Below are 16,331 nucleotides of genomic sequence, written 5' to 3'. Positions count from 1 at the left end.
CTGACCCTTAGGGGGTCTGTGGTTGGCCCTCTCCCAGGACCAAAAGAAAGGGGAAGGGTAGATGGGAAATCAGGACCCTGAGACTGACGGTCTGCAGGGGTAAGGGGGGAGAGGCCAATGCTCCATGTCAGCCTGATTGACAGGACAGGCAGGCCAATGAGGGAGTCAGGAGTGCAGGGTCCTGTCCTCCCTGTGAGCTAGAGCTGCCAGGGGCCAGAGCCGGAGCCGGAGCTGAGCTGGGGAGTGAAGCCGCGCCGGCCAGAGCATTGCCAACTTTCTAATTGCACTAAACCGAATGCCCTAGCCCCGCCCCTTCCCCGAGGCCCCGCCCCCGCTCACTACATTCCCCCTTCCTTGGTGCCTCGCTCTCCCCCACCCTCCCTCACTTTCACTGGGCTGGGGCAGGGGGTAGGGGTGAGGGCTCCGGCTGGGGGTGCAGGCTCTGGGGTGGGGCCGGGAATGAGGGGTTTGCTGTGTAGGAGGGGGCTCCAGGCTGGGGGGTGGGGCCAAAGGAGTCAGGGTGCGGGAGGGGGCTGCGGGTTGCGGCAGGGGGTTGGGGTGCAGGAGGGGGTACAGGCTCTGGGCTGTGGGTGCGGGCTCCGGGGTGGGGCTGGGGAGGAGGGGTTTGGGGTGCCGGAGGTGGCTCCAGGTTTGGGGGGTTCAGGGCTGAGGTAGAGGGTTGGGGCATGGGCTTACCTCGGACAGCTCCAGTGAGTGGTGCAGCAGGGCTAAGGCAGGCTCCCGGCCCGTCCTGGCTCCGTGCTGCGTCCCAGAAGCAGCCAGCAGGTCCGGCTCCTAGGCTGGGGGGCCAGGAGGATCCGCGAGCTGCTCTTGCCCGCAGGCACTGCCCCCCCAGCTCCCATTGGCCGCAGCTCCCAGCCAATGGTAGTGCAGAGCCGGTGCTCGGGGACAGGGCAGCGTGCGGAGCCCCGCCTAGGAGACAGACCTGCTGGCCGCTTCCGGGGTGCAGCATGGTGCCAGGACAGGTGTGGACTAGCCTGCCTTAGCCCCGCTGCACCACTGACCGGACTTTTAATGGCCCAGTCAGTGGTGCGGACCGGAGCCGCCAGGGTCCCTTTTTGACCCGGCGTTCCGGTCAAAAACTGGATACCTGGCAACCCTAGCTGGCCAGAGCAGCAGTGGAGCTGAGCAGAGCTGTGCCGGGCCGAGCCAGAGGAGCAGCCCAGGGAGCAGGTCTGTGCTGGGAGCTGAGCTGGGAATTGAGCTGTTCGGAGCCGGGTGCGGTGAGCAGCTGGGGAGTGCGAGGAGGACCCTGGGCAGCAGGCCCAGTGCAGGGAGACACCCCAGTCAAGATGCCTGGCAGGCCAGACGTGGAGGGGGATCGTAACCCCGACAATAGCGGGACCATCCCCCGCTTACACTAGGCATCTGTGTCCAGGTGTTTGGGTTCTCCATTGTCGTTTGGATTTTCCACTGACATGTGGTCGGCCTCGGCCAGGCCTTTCGAATGAGCCCTTCAGGCCACACTAAAATATTGGGTTGACCCAGCCACATCACTCAGGGGTGTGAAAAGTCCACACCCCTGAGCAGCAGAGCTAAGCTGCCCTAACCCCTGGTGTAGACAGCGCCAGGTCAAGGGGCACCAGACCTGGGGGCCGGGGAGAACCAGGCCCTGACACTCTTTAACAAACGAAACCAGCCTTAGGGGCGGGCGAGAGTGGGGAGTGTCACGTCATCCACCCACACCAGGCCCTGCTCAGCCGGGGCCGCCTCCTGCCTGCATCTCATGGGCAGGCTCCGTGTCAGGCTGCAGCTCCCAGCTCCGGCCTCAGCTGAGTCGGGTGTGGGGGGGGAGGAGTGCAGTGTTGGGTGATGGGGAGGGGACACACCTGCCCCTTGGGACCCATCTTCGCTCTCACTGCCCCCCCACACCCGTCCCAGCAGACTCTGGAGCCCCCCAGTATCTGGCTCCGCAACACCGCTGGAGGGGGGCTGTTCCCGGTCACCTACTCTCTCGCTCTGCCCCGGGCGGCACTGGGGCTGCGGCCCCACTGGGCTCTTCTCCCTGCAGAGGCTGGGACAGGACTTTGCAACTTCCAGCTGCTGATTGCGGCTGCTGTGGTGCAGGGTGCAGGGGCTGGAGTGCAGTGAGCAGATCCTGGGGGCTATGGCAGCCTCTGCCCTGCCTCCCCCTGCACCTGCCCCACACAGTGCACCACTGCACGGAGCTCAGGATCCCCCCGGACACCCGCCCCCAGCACCTGGGATGCCCCTGGCCTGAGGAGGAAACCTCCACAGCCCGGGATCCCCATGCCCCATGGGGATACGTTCTCTACAGCCCGGGATCCCAATGTACACCCCAGCCTGGGATCCCCTGCCCCATGGGGACACCTTCTCCACAGCCCAGGATTCTCCCGCCCTATGGGGATACCTTCTCCACAGCCGGGGATCCCAATGTACCCCCAGCCTGGGATCCCCCCCCCCCCCCCATGGGGATACCTTCTCCACAGCCTGGGATCCCAATGCATCCCTAGCCTGGGATCCCCCCACCCCATGGGGATACCTTCTCCACAGCCCAGTCTCTCTCTCTGCTGGATCCCAATCCAGAATCCTAGGGACACACCCAGAGCCCCCCCACTCACCTGGGCCTCCTCCCTTCCCAGGACACCTCCCTGTTGTGGTTTAAGTTGCTTGCAAGAAGCCAAGCAGGTCTGCCCCTTTCCCCATGTGCACACCCTCTCCAGAGCCCAGGGCGCGACATCCTTCTCTCTCCACCCCCTGGTGAAACAGACACCTTCCCCCAAGGCCGTGGAGGTGAGGATCCCCCTTGGCAGGGGCTGATGTGCAGCTCTCTCACTGCCGGGAAGGTGACTCCTAGGACTGTTACCCTGCTCTGCACAAACCAGTCCTCTGAGTAACAGCACTAAATTAAGAGGGGGAAACTCAAAGCTATCGGGGGACCTTCCTGGCAGTACAATCTATGTCTTAGGCTCTGTGTAAGGGGTCCCCTTACTAAAACTCAGTGGGATTTTGGTTGGCTAGCTCCCAGGACCAAGAGGAAGGAGAAGGGTCAATGGGAAATCAGGACCCTGAGACTGACAGTCCCCAGGGGCAATGGGGAGAGGCCAACGCTCCAGGTCAGCCTGATTGACAGGGTGGGCAGGCTAATGAGGGAGTCAGGAGGCCGAGGGGGGGTCCCATCCGCCTAGTGAGCTAGAATTGCCTGGGTCAGACAGAGTGGGGCCGAGCTCAGGAGAGAGCAGGGGCCCGAGTGGAGCGGGGGAGCAGGGCCACGCCGGCCAGAGGGGCCAGACAAGCAGCCCAGGGAGCAGGTCAGTGCTGGGAGCAGAGCCACAGAGGCAGCCCACAGAGCAGACCTGTGCTGGGAGGGGGAGAGCTGCAGCAACTGCAGCCAGAGGGGCCAGAGAAGCAGCCCAGGAGGTTGGAGGCAGAGCAGCAGCAGAAGCATCAGTGGTGAGGCAGAGTGGTGGAGATGGGGCTGGAGCTGGAGCTGGGGCTGGGGCTGTCTGGAGCCGGGTGCGGTGAGCAGCTGGGGAGAGCGAGGGGGACCCTGGGCAGTGGGCCCAGCACAGGGAGACACCCCCAGCCAAGATGCCTGGCAGGCCAGACTTGGGGGGTGGGAGGGATCATAACCCCGACGGGGCGGGGGCAACGCTGGGAAGAAGGGTCCTGCCACCTAAAGCCTGGGGGCGTGTGGCCACCGCCAGAGCAAGTGTCCGACCAGGGCCTGGGCAGGGGCCTGGGACGTGTGAGGAACAGACTGAACTGCCCTGACATCCCAGAGACGCTGGCTGTGACGTCCCCATACCACAGAGCGGGGCGACGGGTTTTCCTTTCACCTTTCCGTTTTTTTCCTTATTTTTTTAATTGGTTGCTATTTAATAAATTGTATTTGCTTTGAAATATTTGTAACGATCAGTGGGTCAGGGAAGCATCCAGTGCAGAGAGAGCACCCGGAGTGGGGACACCCTACCCCCTGCCCTGAGTGACCACGACAAGGTTGGGGGTGGAGCCCCCCAGGAATCCTGGGCCCAGCCCTGTTGGGGTTATGAGGACTCTGCCACACAGGAGATGGAAGGGGAGCCCTCAAGGTCAGGCAAGCATCTGGGTAAAGGGAGTGGGAGCGAGGACGCAGATCCTTTCGTTAGCCCATTTCACTGGGGTCGTGTATAAGCCAGGAAAGTTCCCCATAATAGCGGGACCATCCCCCGCTTACATGTGGGACAGTCTCCCAAGGAAAGGGCTGGAAACCCCAATGCTTGGAACTTTTAAAAGGAGACTGGGCCAAACGTGCTCTAAGGAGCAGCCCTGCGCACTGGCAGGGAGATAGACTGAGGCAGGGTGCTCCCCGAGGGCCGATCCTGCACTGGGATTGTGATTTAGTGCCCTGACGTGTAACTCCTCCTGGGCCAGTAGTGTAGATCCTGCTGTTAGTACAGCTGTTTTCAGGTGCCCTTGTGTTCAGCTGAACCCTTGCACCCAATCCCTGAGTACAAGCTGTATTGTGAGCATGCAGTCTGACCCGGCTGTATGCGTCCCAGGGTGCGTGGACCGTGAATTCCTGGCACTCAGACCCTGCTATATGTATCTCAGAGCACTGGTAGTGTCAGTGCCGTGGTGTGATGAAGACGTTATGCTCGGAACCTGAATCCTGAAAATAGTGTTCTGGTGTGATGGTAACTCTGGGCTGTCAGTGTGAATCCTGCAATTTTGTAGGCAGTGGTGTGGTAGCCATGCTGGTCCCAGGATATGAGAGAGACAAGGTGGGTGAGCTAATATCTTTTATTGGAGCAACTTCTGTTGGTGAGAGAGAGACAAGCTTTGGAGCTTACACAGAGCTCTTCCTCCTGCGCAGATTCTTGAATGTCTGGCTGGCTCCATAGCAAACTAACCGCTCGATTTCCTGGTCCCTAAACTCCTAACTTGTTTTAGATTTAAGAAACCAGACAGCTCTGTTAGTGCGTCTGAAATTCACAAGCTCGGCCAGCGCTGGGCTAGTTAATTCTGTCTGTGTCCTGGCACCCAATAAATGAGAGAGGAGAGGTGGGTGAGGGAATCTCTTTTATTGGACCAACTTCTGCTGGTGAAAGAGACAAGCCGTCTCAGACCTGAAGAAAACCTCTGTTGGTCCAATAATAGATATTCTCTCACCCACCTTGTCTCTGTGATATCCTGGGACCAACACAGCTACAAGAACACTGCAACCCCAATAAATAACTCCTTCTCAGCTGCAAGAGGCCTATTTACGATCAGATCACTGGCATGGCTTGTGTGGTGGGAGTGGCCAGCTCTTTAGACTGGAAAGTCCCAGCAGAGCATAAGCTTGCCCCTGATATCTTACAAGGCATGCTTTATGTATAAGATTATGATTATATGAAAATAAGGCATATGGGGGTTACAGTACACTCCCCCAAGGTATAGAATGTCACACACACCCTCGCTGTCCATCAGAAATGTTACGAATTACACCTGGTAGGACACGCACACAACTGCTGTGAATTATACCTTGTAGGACACGCACACAAATGCTGCGAATTATACCTGATAGGACACGCACAGCAGTGCTGCGAATTACACCTGATAGGACACGCACACCAGTGCTGCGAATTATACCTGATAGGACACGCACACCAGTGCTGCGAATTACACCTGATAGGACACGCACACCAGTGCTGCGAATTACACCTGATAGGACACGCACACCAGTGCTGCGAATTATACCTGATAGGTCACGCACAGTTCGAATCTAGGCTGAGGCACAGAAACAAAGTCCACAACTGCAGAGTTCCCAAAAGACACTAAGTTTATTATGCTCGAGCATGGTGCCCGCCTGCTAGCCAGGAGGGGACCCTGAATACAGATTATACAAAGGTTATATACTTTTTAGCAAAGCATGTTGCTCTCGTGCATCGGAAACCTTAGCCAATAAACAAACCCTTGTCTTATCTACCACCTATCCCTGCTTGGTGCATTCCTCGTGCTATACCAGTATGTTAATTACACAGCCTGGTCCTAAAGCCATGCATCAGTAACTTTTATTATCAGGATGGGAGGCCTCAAATCAAGGCCAAGAGACAGGGAGTTAGAGACTAACAAAAACTAGATACTGGGAGTCAAGGCAGGCTGGAGACAAGGAGGAGGATTTTCACAGGGATTCAGTATCTAAGGATCACTCCTCCTGGTGTATGATGTGCTGGCATTTAAACAATGGTGGGCCCCAAACCAAAATGGAGTCACATGTGCTAACTTTTCCTTAACAGTCCTCCCTTTCTTTTTGTACATCAGTAAGCTATATCGGGGCTGAGTAACCGCGCTGCAGGGTTAGCAACTGCCGACAGCACATACTGCAGCATTGTAGGCATACAAAAAATAACGCAAAAACAATAACAGTCAAAAAAAGTAAATACAAAATACGCCGTCCCCAAGTCCCCACATCCGGGAGCCATGCGGTGAGCCAGTCCCAGACCTCCTGGATTCCCGCGCTGGTAGTGTCGAGGCTGATGTGGTGGAATAGGGCTGCCTGTTGCTTGAGGATGTGGATGTCAGTTTCCACCCTATGGTGCTGATTTACAAATACACAACAGCTTGAGTTGACCAGAGCACAAACCCCGCCCTGATTTGCAAGGAGATAATCCAGGGCTAGGCGGTTTTGCAATGTAGTTTGGGATAGCTGGGTGACTTCAATTTGAAGGGCAGATAGAGCATCTGCAGTAGCATTTGCTATTAGTTCCAAAGCAGCTGAAATGTTAACTATAGCTTTTTCCAGCTCGCTTACTCCCAATCATGGCAGAAACCAACGCACAAAGGAGTGAAAGCCTTTGGGCCAATAAGAAAGGGGGTTTAAAGGAATACTTCGTCGGTCCCTCCATACTAGATTGCGGATCTCTCCCCGAGTCAGGTTCTGGTGTACTGTCACGGCGGGTACTATAGCCCCTAAGGTACATGTACCACACTATCCTGCTGGGAGAACCTTATAGGCTGTGTGATTACATAACCAATACCAGCCAGACCCCTTGGGGACTGGCCACGGGGTCCTGGAGTAGGTAGAGGGGCCTCCCGCACCAGAGCTGATTTGGGTGGTGTTCTGGCACCCCACAAAATTCCCTACAAAAACGGTATTTTCTATACCCTTACGTCGTGACACACATAAAGCATAATTACCCTGAGCCACCATATTAATAGACCATATTTGGATTGTAACATTCCAGTTAAATGTAGTGTTTGCCCATAGCTTAGTTTGGAGTGTTCGATTAAGGGGGATAGGTACCCCTACCAACGGGACCCCCTGACCTAAATATGTGGGGGTATGAATACAAATCCAACACTGCGTTCGATTTACACCCTGTTTGATCGCACGGGTTAAATTCAAGAAACTATTGCGCTCCCATCCTTGTACTGGACTTGGGAATAGGGAGAGGACCCCCCAGGCAAACCATACCAATGTCGGCATTCTCCTTTATACCATACAAAAAACACTACCCCCAATGTAAATCCAATAAACAGGAACACAAAAAGTCCTGGTGAGCTGTGAAGGTCCCAGTAGCTGGAAAGCTTAGTCCATGGGTTGGTCGTGGTGTTCATTCGTGAAGTGGGTCATCCAATGGCTTGTCAGGGTCAGGTGGGGGTCCCAGCGCCAACTTAATGTAGCTATGATGGATCCAGGAACCTTTACCTGCAAAGGAGTGGTGGCAGATGGTGGGAGTAATGTTCGTGGCTGTAAGGCGTTTTTGGTATTTATACTTGCGTACAAGCACAGGTTCCAGCCTCTGGAATAAACCCACCCCACCACTTCACTTCACATTTTCAAGAATACATCCCGCAACTTCCTCCCTGCCAATGTACAATGCTCTGTTTTTGCCATTAAGGCCAATTTTCAGTGTCTTTTGCAGTCAGGAATCCTTGGGTTTTGGTGGTTTTAGCAGAGCAGGTGTTTTTTCTTTTTTCTTGGAACAGTCATGGTTTTGCATTATACAGGGGAGAGGTTACTAGCACGTCACCCTGTAGTGCTTTGGTTTCTTTAGCAAATACTGAATGCAGGTTAGCTTTGTCAGTGGACAAGGGAGAGGTTACTAGCACTTCACCTTGGTTTTTTTTTTTTTCCTGCTGTTTAAAAGGAGGAAAGAAAAAAAACCCAGAAGGAGGGACAGGCTGATCAGTAGTCGAAGTGAAGTCATCTCGAGGTGGAGGGGTCTTTTTGCAGTAAGAAGCATGGGTCCAGGCAGTCAGTCCTTGGCACTTTACAGCGGTGTTGGTAGTTAGCAGGACTTAATAAGGGCCTTTCCAGCATGGGGCCAGAGTAGTCTTTTGTTGATGGACCTTTATTTAGACCCAGTCACCTGGTTTTAACAAATGGCAGGTTTGCTCAGGATTCTTGAAGCAGGACTTCTTTTACCTGTAAATACAGAGACCTAACACATTTCATTAATGTCTGGCAGTGTGTTGCAGATCTCACAGCTGCTTGGGCACATTCAAGCCCCCCTCTTTCTTGGCTATTAGCCAAATCCTAGCTGTGAGTAGTGTCCTTGGGCAGGCCAGTGTCTTATCTTTGGACCGAGCCTGCCAGCTGCAGCGTTGAATTAGCTCGTTCTCCGTTTTATTTCTTTTCCCCTTCTTGGCTTTTATTAACCTGCAAAGGAAACTTTCACTTTTTACTTATACACCTTTGTTTAAAAAGGAACACATGTACATTGCCCATTATACAGCACTTTAGTTCTTATTGTTCAATGTATGCCACATACACCCTTCTAGGAAAATGACTTTATTACAGAGCTTTGGAGCAACAAGCCAGGACAAGCACACCCACTTTTGAGGAGTCCACTTGGTACAACCTCTGGTGTCCAATAGCTTTCCTCCGTCCCCAGCCCTCTGGCTAGAAATGTGAGGTAGCCAGAAGGATCTCATGTATAATATGGGGAGTGGGTTAACCTTTCATGTCCTTGCTTCCAAAGACTGTTGGTGTGCAAATTTTAACAACAATTTTTTTTAATTAAAAGATCTGGCCAATGAAATTTTTTTTTTTTACTTAAGCAAATGTATTAAACTTTAGTATATTACATTTTTTGATATTATTCAAACACTTTGTATTTCAAGTTGAATAAAACAAGTATCTGCATTTTGATTTAACCCTTCTATTTAGTTTTAAACTAAACTGTCCTATGAAAAATTAAACACAGCAATTCTGGCCACAAGACAAACACCACAAGACAGGACATAGAACACAGAACAGAATTCCTATTGTGCCAGTAAATTCATGAGATGTTGAATTGCTTTTCAGCTGGCATCAGTTTTCTCTGATTTTCTGAAAGACAAAAATAAAACACAGATCTACCCCTTTTGGGCAGTCAGTCATTGCTTAAAATATTTCCTTTTTATACAAATACCCTTGTTAACTGCAGGCAAAACAGAGGAATTACCCATATTTTCTTGTATTTGTTTTATAGGCAGCCCAGGTTTTAGTGGCCTCTACCTTATTAGTTAGGTAATTTACATTAAAACAAATGCTTTCCGGCTTGCTTTTGGATCCACAGGTTAAAGATTTTTACTTTAAAAAGGGCACAATAAACTTTACCAGACTTTTGATTGCCTTTTACTTTTAACTCCTGCTGTCAAACACACAGCGACCTGAAAAGGAAGACACCACCTATTGTAGCCCCTTGGAGCCTAATAAGATATTAATTAAGTAGCACTGTATAATTGCATTTCTTTGGAAAAGGGCCCATTTTTTTTCCAAAATGGCTGCAAAGAAACCAAGAATTTTTTTTTTCAGTATTTTATAAAGTTTAACTGCTTAATTTTTTCCAGCAACTAAAGAGTTAACTTCTTACTTTTCTTTCTTAAATCACTTGTTTATTTCCCAAAACAACACCCAATTAACTTAGATTTTACCATTCCAAGTATTATTCCGGGATTTACGTTTTCCATTCCTGTAATTATTTACTCCTCTTTTTTCACTATGACCTTCAAGTTTCCAACCTGTTTTCCAATCTCTCTATCTGTTGCCTGCCCGCTTGGGCATGATCCTGTTTTTTTTCTCTGAACTGTCCTTTCCATGAGCACCAGCTTTGTTTCACTACCAAATTAACAAGGAGGGTGGGCTTCTTAACCAGCCCCCAGCCCTCCTGGTCTTTTTTCTTAAATATTTTTACTTACAAGGGCTACCCGAGTCCTCCCCCCATGAGGCTTGTCACCTGGACAGAAAGCACGGCTAATTGGCAAGCAAGGAGGTGACGGGCATAAGTCAGAAAGCCGAGGGTAAGCCGGAGGAGGGGCAGAAGCAGGCATAGCACAGAGCGGGGCTGGAGACCCCTGAGATGAAAAAGAAAAGGAGGAGGAAAGAGGACGTCCTTTCGCATGTGCATAAGCCCAGTTATTCCATACATACCAATAATCCATCTGGGCTGGAGCTTTGTTTTCCAGCCTTTTCCTAAGCGCTGTTAATTTTTCCCCAGCAAAGGAACCATCCGGTGGCCAGTCAAAAGGTGTTTGAGTTGTTAGTGCTGGCCACTCAACCTTGCACAAGATTACAGCTTATTTTTTTTTTTACCTAACCCATGGGTACCAGAAATAGTCCCCCAATTCTCGAGAATTTCAGCCAAAGGGGTCCCCTTAATTACACTCTGCCCAGAACCCATAATGGGCTACCAAAAGGACACCAAATGTGCCACCTTATCGCCTAAGCGACGGCTCACACCCCCCCTCCTCGGAGTTCTCAAAGGTGAACTCACCCTCTGCCGGCTGGAGCTGTCCGAGAGGAGGAGTGTAGTCTCGGTTGTTGGGGCGAGCCTAGAGTCCCTTCGTGATCGCCAAAACTGTTACGAATTACACCTGAGGGGACACGCACACAACTGCTGCGAATTACACCTGGTAGGACACGCACACAAATGCTGCGAATTATACCTGATAGGACACGCACACCAGTGCTGTGAATTATGCCTGATAGGTCACGCACAGTTCGAATCTAGGCTGAGGCACAGAAACAAAGTCCACAACTGCAGAGTTCCCAAAAGACACTAAGTTTATTACGCTCGAGCGTGGTGCCCCCCTGCTAGCCAGGAGGGGACCCTGAATACAGATTATACAAAGGTTATATACTTTTTAGCAAAGCATGTTGCCCTCGTGCATCGGAAACCTTAGCCAATAAACAAACCCTTGTCTTATCTACCACTTATCCCTGCTTGGTGCATTCCTCTTGCTATACCAGTATGTTAATTACACAGCCTGGTCCTAAAGCCATGCATCAGTAACTTTTATTATCAGAATGGGAGGCCTCAAATCAAGGCCAAGAGACAGGGAGTTAGAGACTAACAAAAACTAGATACTGGGAGTCACGGCAGGCAGGAGACAAGGAGGAGGATTTTCACAGGGATTCAGTATCTAAGGATCACTCCTCCTGGTGTATGATGTGCTGGCATTTAAACAATGGTGGGCCCCAAACCAAAATGGAGTCACATGTGCTAACTTTTCCTTAACAGAAAGCAGCACACTCAGTGGCCTCCCTTCTTTCATATGCTTCCAAGCGTAAACATAGATGAAGCAATTTGCGAGACAGTTCGGTCATGATTAGAACTCAGCTCTTCAGAGTGCAAGACCAGCAACCCAGGCACTGGACCACTGTGCGGTCTACCCTCTCTGTTCCTATCCTGGAGGGATAGGGGAAGCACAGTGCGTTAGCTGGTCTGACTGCTTCCTGGAAGGAGGCAGAACCACATTGGGTTGACACATGGAGGAATGTGGAATGACACCTTTGCAATGACATGGCTGTGCTTCAGAGAATCTTGCTCAATAATTCCTCCTGGACAGGGAATTAGTCTTCCATACAACAGAGCTGAGATTATAGAGCCCCAGTAGCTTGTGGATCTTAATTATCTTGAGTAATGTTGTACACAATCTACACAGTTTACCCCTTTTCCCAGCTCATTTACGAATATGTTGAACAGCACTGGTCCCAGTACAGATCAGAGAATCATAGAATATTAGGGTTGGAAGAGACCTCAGGAGATCATCTAGTCCAATCCCCTGCTCAAAGTAGGACCAACGCCAACTTAATTATCCCAGCCAGGGCTTTGTCAAGCCGGGCCTTAAAAACCTCTAAGGATGGAGATTCCACCACCTCCCTAGGTAACCCATTCCAGTGCTTCACCACCCTCCTAGTGAAATAGTGTTTCCTAATATCCAACCTAGACTTCCCCGACTGCAACTTGAGACCATTACTCCTTGTTCTGTCATCTACCGCCACTGAGAAAGAGCCGAGCTCCATCCTCTTTGGAACCCCCCTTCAGGTATTGAAGGCTGCTATCAAATCCCCCCTCACTCTTCTCTTCTGCAGACTAAATAAACCCACTTGCCTCAGCCTTTCCTCGTAAGTCATGTGCCCCAGCCTCCTGATCATTTTCATTGCCCTCCGCTGGACTCTCTCCAATTTGTCCACTTCCCTTCTGTAGTGGGGGAACCAAAACTGGATGCAATTCTCCAGGTGAGGCCTCACCAGTGCCAAATAGAGGGGAATAATCACTCCCCTTGATCTGCTGGCAATGCTCTGACTAATACAGCCCAATATGCCATTGGCCTTCTTGGCAACAAGGGCACACTGCTGACTCATATCCAGCTTCTCATCCACTGTAATCCCCAGGTCCTTTTCTGCAGAACTGCTGCTTAGCCAGTCGGTCCCCAGCCTGTAGTGGTGCCTGGGATTCTTCCATCCTAAGTGCAGAACTCTGCACTTGTCGTTGTTGAACCTCATCAGATTTCTTTTGGCCCAATCCTCCAATTTGTCTAGGTCACTCTGGACCCTATCCCTACCCTCCAGCATATCTATGTTAGAGAGCTTATTCCTTCACTCTCCCACTTCCCTGGTCCTTCTCGCATGAACAGAGAGCAACAATACCCGAAGTCCGAAGGTGCAAACAATTCGATCTTTATTGGGGTGAACTTCCAGCAAGCTTAAATACAAGTTCCTTTTTCCTTATTTTCGAATCCCAACTTACTTCCTGTTTGCCCCTAATTTATATAGTAATATTCTTAGCTATACCTTAACCAATCATTCTACTGAAATTTAACTAACCAATCCTAACATATTGTAACATGATTAGCTAACCAATTATATCCCACCACCTTAATTAGATTACACCGAGCAAAATTAATTATACAGCAGACAGGAACAATCACAGAACCAGACAGAGATTATACAGACAAACAATAGCAAAGTGGGAACTCTAATGACAAAACAATACAGAAGTGAGGATTTCACATCCCAGCTATTGATAAGTGAGTTCTTGCCAGACAGGACGCTATCAAACTAAGTTTCCTTTTACATTTTCTAGGCACTTCCCTTTCTCTGGAGGTGATAGGAATTATCAGGACAGGATTGTATTCAGGACAGGATTGTATTCCTAACAGCCCAATAGCACCTTCTTTCAATGTGACTAGTTTGGAATGTGAGGATGTGACCGGTCGCTTCCTGGCTTATGGCTGCCTCTGCTGCTTAGCCAAAGGCCTTAGCCTAAGAACAGGGCCTCAAACTGTCACAGTAAGAGAAGGCCCTTACACCAGCAGACAGTGATTTTCATTCTTTCTTTTATACCTCTAGAACTAGCCAAGTGATAAGAATACCCCTAAATTCTTAAAGTACAGGCCTTTACAGACAGGCCTGAATATCTATATCCTAACACTCCACCCCTTTTTTTCTTTTTCTTTTGGGATCCTCCTGCCCAGGTATCCCTGGAAAAGCATAGGACATATGGCGACACATTTCCTGATAGGGCCAGGCATCAAGGTGGAAGGTGTCGATATTCCATTTGTCCCACTGCCCCTTGTGTAGTATAGTGCCCTGCACCTTCTCTCGTACGGGCATACCACACCTATCCCAATTAGTGTTCCAGACTTCCCAGTATAGTGGGCCCGAGAAGGTTGGGTCCAGGTTGTCTAGTACACTTGGGGGGGGCTTACTACATTACTTATAGGTTATAATTAGTGGCTGTTCTCTAGGGGGTTGTGCCCCCCTTGATCGTTTCCATATGCAATGTAACACACATATAATTAACAATACACCAGCTGCTATGATAATCCACAGCAACACCGAGAGTCCTGACCACTGCAGTATGGTCCAACATCCTGGCCACCACCAAAAACACTGCTTCTCCTCCTTTGATAAGGTTAAAATTTTGTCAGCGCCATCCTGTAGTGTGGATTGTAAGTGTGTCCAACTGTTGGCGCTTGCAGCAAGTTGCTCTCGTAATCTTTGTGTACTTTTGTCCATATTGTGTGTCCATTGAATATCCACAGTGAAATTTGGTATTGTCCAAACCAATTCAACTACTTGGTACGGTATGGGGTAGTAGGTGCTGGTTCGATTGTTTACAACGATTAAGTCCACTGATCCATTGGTGCACCATAGTCCAGGTGGCAGTGTATAGAAGCTCATAATTTTGTCATACACTGGAAGGATTTTGCCTCCTAGTGTTATATTGCAGGATTGGATACATTCCCAACAGAATACACCGTACCCCATATACATTACCCCTAAATGCCCCCCCTTTGCAATAGGCCATTGATCCTGCTCCTCCATAGTCATAGGAGAGGGGCACATCCATATTCCTCCTCTGGATATACAACTGCTTAATGTGATGACAGTCCAGTTTACCCCATTCCATCCCCCCCACCTATTCCCTAGTGGCTCCCAACGTGCTCCCCCTTCCCTACTTACTCCCATAGGGGTCAAGGGAACCACCTTATTTGCATTTCCTTCCCATGGTATCATAGTAACAATTACACAAGAACTCTCCCCACAGGTCGGGGATGTTATTTTCCAGGTAGATGGGTATGTTTTTGCAATTGTGGATAGATATGGGCTAGCCTCCCGATTTAATACTGAAGGCCATTGTTCTGACCAAGCATCTCTCATAATATCCATTAACATTATTAACTGAGCATTTTGAATACCTACGCACACTTCTCCCCATGTTAGTCTTCTGAAGCCATCCTCTACCCATGTCACCAGGTCCCCTGCCCAATGAGTTAACTGCAGGTTTACCTCTACTGCTGTCCTCCACCCTGTGGCAACTGCTGATAGATGCTGTGCCATTAATTCATTAATTTGTTGTCGAAATTTCACATTTTGGTTTACTAATTGTTTGGTTACCCACTCGTCCCCCAGATTCCATGTACCCAGCATAGTGTTCCCAGCTGCCCACAATCCCCTTTTCCGACGACGATTCCAGGTGTGTCCCCTCACCCATGCATTGAATTGTTGTTTCAATCCTTTTATGTACATACTACAATTAGGATGGATTTGGTCCACCCACCATTCCTTGGGGCGTACCACCCATGTAATAGAGTGAAAGGACACGTTAAAAAGTGCTGGCTGCACCTGCTCCCACAATGGCTCCCAGACATTTGCTCGTCGGGGAATATTCTTGGCTCCAGGCTGTGGCCACTTTAAATTTGGATTCTTCCAACTTGGCATCCATATCACCTGTAGGGTTACATTCTGTAAAATGGTTAACTCATCGTACACCCAGCGTCCCAAAGGGGATTTTACACCTAATGTAATATGTACATAACAATCACACCCTTGGGGATTATCTTCCATGGAAGTACCATTGTGGTTACATATGGTAACATCACACCCTAAATGTGGGGCCCTATTTTCCCAAGAGGGTTCATTTGCTCCAGGGGACCAGAGGGTTATATTCTTTGGACCCTCTGTAACAAACCACATAGCTGGGTAACTGTGTTTTCCACTATCGTTAATCATGGCAGCACCCAGGGAGTACCATGCGATATTTCCTGATAAATTTGATATTCTCCACTTGGTTGGGATTCCCCCATCTAATCCATAAACCATATACCGACACTGCCAAATTCCTGTTGGAGTATTAGTGGTACATCTTTCTATGGGGAGATTCTCATAGTCTTCATTAGCTTTATTACCACAGGTTGCATGTGTAGCCGTCCATGTGTTTCCTCCTTTTGACACTTCACATCGTGGGATCTGAATAGAATTTGTAAATGTGACAATTGTGATTAGCACTAGTAATTGTTCCATCCAGGGCCAGGGAATTTTCATCCTTTTCTCCTTTTTGAATTAACCTGTAATACACACATAACAAAATTTACACGTCCCCTTTCCCAATCCCCTGTTTGTACCTTTTTATTTGCGTGCAGTGAACCCACTCCCGTCCTCCATTCTCTGTACCCAGTAATAGCAGACTGGGCCCTAATTGGTCAAGGACAAGATAGGGGCCCTTCCATTTAGGAGCTGGGAATGGATGGTGTTGACCTGGAATCTTGTACATCACTAGATCTCCCACCATGGGTAGATTACGCTCCCCAGGCAGGTCATACCATGCTTT

The sequence above is a fragment of the Chelonia mydas genome, chromosome 24 (assembly GCF_015237465.2).
Source record: "Chelonia mydas isolate rCheMyd1 chromosome 24, rCheMyd1.pri.v2, whole genome shotgun sequence".
Lineage (NCBI taxonomy): Eukaryota > Metazoa > Chordata > Testudines > Cheloniidae > Chelonia > Chelonia mydas.
Note: the sequence above shows the minus strand (reverse complement) of the source record.